The sequence below is a fragment of the Mytilus galloprovincialis genome, chromosome 4 (genome assembly GCF_965363235.1).
Source record: "Mytilus galloprovincialis chromosome 4, xbMytGall1.hap1.1, whole genome shotgun sequence".
NCBI classification, from domain to species: Eukaryota; Metazoa; Mollusca; class Bivalvia; order Mytilida; family Mytilidae; genus Mytilus; species Mytilus galloprovincialis.
In genome coordinates this window covers 77,406,337-77,413,133 of record NC_134841.1, presented here as the reverse complement: position 1 = coordinate 77,413,133, position 6,797 = coordinate 77,406,337, and the positions used below count along the sequence as shown (strand labels likewise).

At 30.6% G+C, this 6,797-nt stretch overlaps 1 long non-coding RNA gene across 1 annotated transcript; it reads right to left on the bottom strand.

Annotated features, from left to right (window-relative positions):
* Positions 1-737: 737 nt before the first annotated feature.
* LOC143072995 (uncharacterized) lies at positions 738-4,307 on the bottom strand. Its single transcript, XR_012977369.1, has 4 exons — positions 4,164-4,307; positions 2,628-2,831; positions 1,930-2,037; positions 738-1,309 (listed from the first exon to the last, which is right to left on the bottom strand). It is a non-coding gene; the product is annotated as an uncharacterized LOC143072995 (long non-coding RNA).
* Positions 4,308-6,797: the final 2,490 nt, after the last annotated feature.

The window sequence follows — 6,797 nt, the reverse complement described above, 5'->3', positions numbered from 1 at the left end:
GTCAACACAAGTGATAAACTATCTAAATTTGACCAATTGAAAATTTTAAGGGGTCAAGGAGTTACTGAAGAGATGCGTCCTATAATACTTATGACAATAGTAGTCATTGGGGGCTTAAACATAAAAATATCAAATACCAATAAACCTTGAATGAATCCAATCAGGAAACGCAATCATTACAGTAATCTTAAGGTAAAAATTGAAAAAAAAATGGTATCATTATTACAAATTACAATTTCGATTGTATGCTTCAGCTTTATAAATCATCTTCGACGGTTTTGCGAAATTATAAGCTCGGTACATAATTTGTTTAATGAATTAAAGAGTCGATGCAGCTTATGGTCTGAAGTGGTGATTGTTTCTACCAGGAGAATATCACAAACAAGGGGTACTAACTATGTAATAAAATATGTATGTTGAATGTTTTAATTTACTCAATCATTGAAATCATTTAAGTATTAATTAACATAAAAATAATCAGAAGTGTTTGAAAACAATTATACGCAGCCGTTAGACCTTCAACAATGAGAAAAATCCATGTTTTGTCTTGAAGTGATAATCAAATTCTTATTATTCTACTCATATATTTATAAGAGCACTTGGATTAGTTAATAAAAAAAAACTATTGTATTATAACGAGAAGTAATTGATCACTATGTACAGCTTCGTAATGTACAATAAGAGCGAGCAATTTAGATTAATTATATGATAAGGTTGCAGGCTGTTATAAAAATATATGAAAGTACTAAATCAGATGCTAGTATTTATTAAAGATGGAATCAACATCACAGTCGTAGCTGCATCATATATTTGGAAAATATATTAATAAGCCCATAAAATATTTTTATGTAATGAATTCAAAGTAAAGATATGCATATTTTGTAAACAGTTAGTCTATCAATATAGTCCTTTTGTGTGAAAAAGAAATAAACTTGAAGTTTTCGCTTCAAAAAATTTGTCTGAAAATTCATTGCTGTTTTTTTTAAAAGTCAGATACTACATTAAATTCCTGATAGTCGAATAACAAATTAACATTCATGCGATATTAATAAATATTAGCATATCGGCTTTGCAGTGCATCTGCGAATTCAACGAGATCTTTTGCGATTCTGTACTCTATATCAATTCGTTGCCATTCTTCCTTATACTTGAATACCCTTAAGGGTTCACATTTCATTTGCCTTCTGATGAAATAGAAGTCACGTGTTATATTTGCTATATCTTTTGAATACATTGAAGACATGAGATTATTTATAAGTATCATCAGGTTTCCCAAGGACTCACAGTCAGCTTTAAAGCAAGGGTTGATCTACAAAATATATCCAATAAAAAATAAAAAATAAGTTTTTATTTTGTAATACATGAAAATTTCAGTACAACATAACTAGAGAGAAAGTAAAAAAAAAAAAACATTATACCAATTACATCTTATGGAATTATTCGTTTAATTGAAACAACCATGAAATAAACAGAATTTGATTAAATAAAACGTGTAACATCTTGGCCAAACATTGTCTATATGCCTTCAGTATTTTTGTTATTTTACATTTCACATTTTGTTGTCAATATAATGGAATATCATGCGACTGTCATATAAGTGAGAGATTAAGCTAGCTATAAAAAGATTTAATCTAAGATTTTCAACACAAGAAAATGGCTGTACCAAGACAGTTGTTTTTCCTTGCGTTTTATGTGTTTCAGCTTTTGATTTTCCCATTAGATCAGGGACTTTCCGTTTTAAAATGTCCTTGGAGTTCGGCAGTTTTTTTATTCTACTTTATGTTTTGTGAGGTGGTGGTATTCTACAAGTTACAACACTACCTTCACAGAAAATTTACAAAAAATTATTTATCTGTTGTGGTGGCATAATACCGTACTAAGTTTTACAGAAAATTTGACAAGATGTAATATCTCTCACAACCGTCATACCTTATTGCAGATAGAGCAGTTTCCCTCAGTATCTAAAGAAGGAAATCCTACCAATACAGGAGCTTTATCTAAATATGGCATCATCCAAGGTAGATTGATCCTTGATGTCTGAAATTATATTTTTATTTGATTATAAAAGTCAGTTGCATTGCCCTTTGCCCTTAAATTATAGTTGAATAAATTCATTATACGCATGCATCAAATCTAAGATATTCATCATCATAAAAAATACAAGAAATAATTTTGGATAGAAAAGTTGCATTCTAAAAAACAATAAATTAACGAGTTTATCTACGTAATAATAAAAAGAATGGCAGTTTTTTGTTTGTTGTAGAACATTTCCTGGATGCAAACATCAAACGAAATCAGTAAAATTCAAATAGCCAATAAACAGTGAGAACCTTATCGTTTTCAGTAGCATATTTTTGTTAAGTCTTTGTTGAAATATCTCCATCTACGTCATTTTCTTCTGTAATTTAACAGTTGACATGTACGTAATGATAATTGTTATATAAGTTTTTCAGAATTGTGTTATAGTACTCACAGTACTTTGTATTTAATTTTTGAATCAGACGATCAGCGATCCCGCAAAGATGCATACAATCTCGCTTTTAAACCACATAATTTACTTTTTAATGTTTAGTTTTCAGTAATGTTAAACATAAAATTTACACAAAGGTTAATAAACATTGACTTACTGTTTTCTCCTTCAAAGTTTTAGCTGTTGGTGTCAATCCAGAATGTATTATGTCTAGTATCCTCAGTCTTTGTACGTTATCTGGACAGGAAATTGAAACAATACTGGAATCATTTTTTATCCATTGGGGTTTACCTCTGTTGCCAGGCTTTGCATCACAAAGTAGTGTTGCACATAACAAAAATAAAACTATCAACGAGATTCTCTGAAATCGACAATATACGACGATAATATTTCCTGATTATATAAATATCAGATCTCGAGTGCCATTCACATAGCTGTACTTATAGATTATCGTTGATCATCTCAACGAGCTTGAGCTGGTACAGCGAAAGTGAGAAAAGCAATCGAGTTGAGATGACCAATGATAATCTGTTTATCGCTATTTTACCTATGACGACGTTGTCAATTTCATGTCAATTTCGTTAGCAACGGCACGTGGCCTCCTTAGTTTCTAGCGATAATTTTTCCATCTCAAGCGAGAAGCATGATATGAAAATTATCACTAGAAAAGATCAAAAGAAAAATGCACAAAATAGCGATAAATGTATATATGAATAGAATGCACACAAATGATAATCATAAAATTGAAAATGAAAATGGGGAATGTATCAAAAAGACAACAACCCGACCATAGAACAGACAACAGCAGAAGGTCACCAACCAGCATTTTTTAAATTCAATTATGGCGTAAATAAGTCATAAAATATTCTTTACTTATGTCTAGTAGTACTTGATTTATAAAATTACCAGGATTATTTTCTGCGTAGATTCAATATTTGGTATCATTAGAAATATAACCTAAGTGTCATTTTAACTACCACCATAAATCTTAGAACTGAAATTTGAATACATTTCATGCACGTTTGGTGACGTACGTGTATCAGTATTACAATTTTTAAGTCAGAATTTTGAAAGGTGAAGACTTTAAATTCAGAAACTGCATGCATTTATTATTATTGGATTATTGAACAACGGATAAAACAATAATATTTCTATTCATGGTTCAATAAAAGATTTGCACAAAATAATGCTGTTAAAAGTCAAAATACCTTTTTTTACTTCGAAACCTATCCGTTCACAATTTACGAATATAAAAAAACCATTTAGAAAATCTCTGATTTTACTGTATGTGTAATTTTGTATGAATTGAATAAAATTTATTTCAATAAATTATAATCGTCCTTGAAAATGAAGACTTGATGATAGACATTAGTAAAATTCTTTAGCTTTTATGATTCTAAATAAACATGACAAAATTCGCAAACAATTAAGAAAGTTAACCATCTGCAAGCTTTGGTTCTAATCAGAATTTACATAAATTAAACAGTACAAATTGGAATATACATAAATTAAACAGTAGTGATTCATATAAAACTGCAATCTAATTAAAATATTGATCTCTGATTTCGTTAAACTACAGATGAGCTCATATGCCGTATAACGAAATCAGAGATCAATATTTTAATAAGATTGATAAAACTGGTACCTCTGTAATGTAATAAGATGATGTGATATGCTAATGCGACATACTTACAGAAATCATTGTAGCTTTTGTCATTTTACTTTAAACTGAGGACGTTTAACTGAAGGAACTCAGAATTTATTCGTTTATATACCCTCTTAGTCGGATGTTATACAACTACAATCCAACACGCATGGAAATAGGTTTCCCCAAATATATTTACAGTATACCCACTTGAACAAATCCGTTTTCACAAGGACACTTAGATTGTTAAGGATACATTTATTAAGATACGTGATGTATTTTATACCCCAAAAAAAATCCCTGGAATGCAGCATAGACAATTTCAAAACTTTCGTAGAAGAACGCCATAAAACAGCAGGACATGTACAATAAGGATAGGGATATAGCCGTGTCCGTTAATCATATGCACCTGTCAATTAGAAATCCTTAAAAGATATTTATGACTTTTAAGACTTTTATTGTAGTTCTAAGTTAAGAAAGCACGAAATATGTTCTTGTAAAAAATATATTTCCCTATTGACTTATTCTACAATTTTCAAGTCAGAATATACATAAATTATATGTTATTAGCTTTCAGAATATTCAAAGCTCTTAAATCTGTAATTTGTGTCTTTTTAGCTCACCTGCCCAATGGGCCAAGTGAGCTTTTCTCATCATTTGGCGTCCGTCGTCCGACAAAAATCTTCTCTGAAACTACTGAGACAAATTTAACCAAACTAGGCCACAATCATCATTGAGTATCAGTTTTCAAAATGTGTCTGATGACCCGGCCATCCAACCAAGATGGCCAACATTACTAAAAATAGAACTAAGGGGTAAAATGTAGAAGTTGGCTTATATCTCTGTATCCTTTTAACTGACAGTCTGCTAGCTATATTGACAAAATTTGATTTGTAAGTACATCTTGCCTCGCTGATCACTTTTTGACTTCAAGTGTCTCGTTATTTAGTGCATATTTCTTCCATATTGTTTTAATTGTAGATCTGGTCTTGCTGGCTGATCAATTTTGCTTATTGAAGTCCATTGTTTTAATTCAGATACAACCAAAAACACAAAAAACTGGTAAAAATTGTCATTAAAAGGCAATATCTCTATGAGGAATCAATTAAGATTTCGACCATGAAACTTATCTGTATATCTTGTCTTTCTGATCATTTTTCAATTTAAATCTATCTATGCTACTTTTCCAGATGAAAAATAAAATGGGTAACTTTGGCATTTAAGGTCAATAACTCCTATAACAAGTTGTATAACAGTGCCTATATAAACAAATGGTAGAGCTCGAAATTCTGAATTATTTGCATTTTATTCCTATGTTCTAATTTATGTCGGCTATGTTGGTTGCCATGCGGGGTCATCGGACACATTTTAAAGCTAGAAACTAGTACTCCAGTAATGATTATGGTCACGTTTGGTTTTTGGCCCTAAGGGAGAGAATATATTTGTAAAAAAAAAAAAAAATACGACGGACGCCAAGTGATGAGGAAATCTCACTTGGCCCTTTGGACAAGGTGATCTGAAAAAAGATACATTGTATTAGCTTAACATATAAATCATAATGATTTATCTTTGATATACATTATTTTTTTCCTGTAGCAATATTCATTCTAACATTTCAAAAAAAAAAAAAAATTGTAATGAGACACATGCTTTAAATTAAATATTTTTATATTTTATTATTTTTGATCGCTTAAACGGGAAATAATCATAGGAAACAGCCCCCCTTCCATGGAAGTATTTTTTCTATGTCCTTGGATGAACGTTAAATGTAAGTATGTAAGTATGACAAGGCGGAAATTGACTAACTGCAAATGTTATTTTTACTGACGTACTGAACATCGGATGACCTCAAGTTCTTGTGGATTGTCAAAAGTACTTGTCACAGAAAAAAATCGCATCTCTATACCCGAAACAGAGGTTAATGTACAGAGATATTTTTTCTGAGACAAGTTCATGCGTAGATGATGAATAATGACAGGACATTCAACCTATCAAAAATGACTATTATATTGTAGTGATACAAATCAACACGGGTTTGTTGTTATATATTATATTAATATAACAGTTACATGTATATATAATTTTCATCCATTTGTATATCATTCTATTCTACTATTCTAATAATAGTAAAGTGCAAGTGCATAGTGGACACTCTTCTGTAACAATTCTGTTTTTCTTATAGATTGGATATGAGTAGGTATTCATATTTTCCCGCAAAAACAGTCTTCACAGCAGAGTTACCGGTCCTTGGAAGGGTTGTCTGAAAACGTTCATGAGATATTCTTCCTCGGAATTTTACACATTTTTTTCGGTACGTGTGCATAGATATCATCAAAAAGTAAAATAACAAAAATACTGAACTTTGAGGAAAATCAATTCGGAAAGTCCATAAACACACGGCAAAATCAAATAACAAACGCATCAAAAACGAATGGACAAGAACTGTCATATTCCTGACTTGGTACAGGCATTTTCAAATGTAGAAAATGGTGATTTAAACCTGGCTTTATTGGGTTAATCCTCTCACTTTGATGACAGTTTCATTAAATTCCGTTATATTTACATTGATGCGTTAACTAAACAGACACAATGAATAAAATAGTCGGAATATGGGTACACCAGTCATCATCGTATAACAATTTTTAAAGGAACAATTTAATAGAACACAAACACATCTATCTA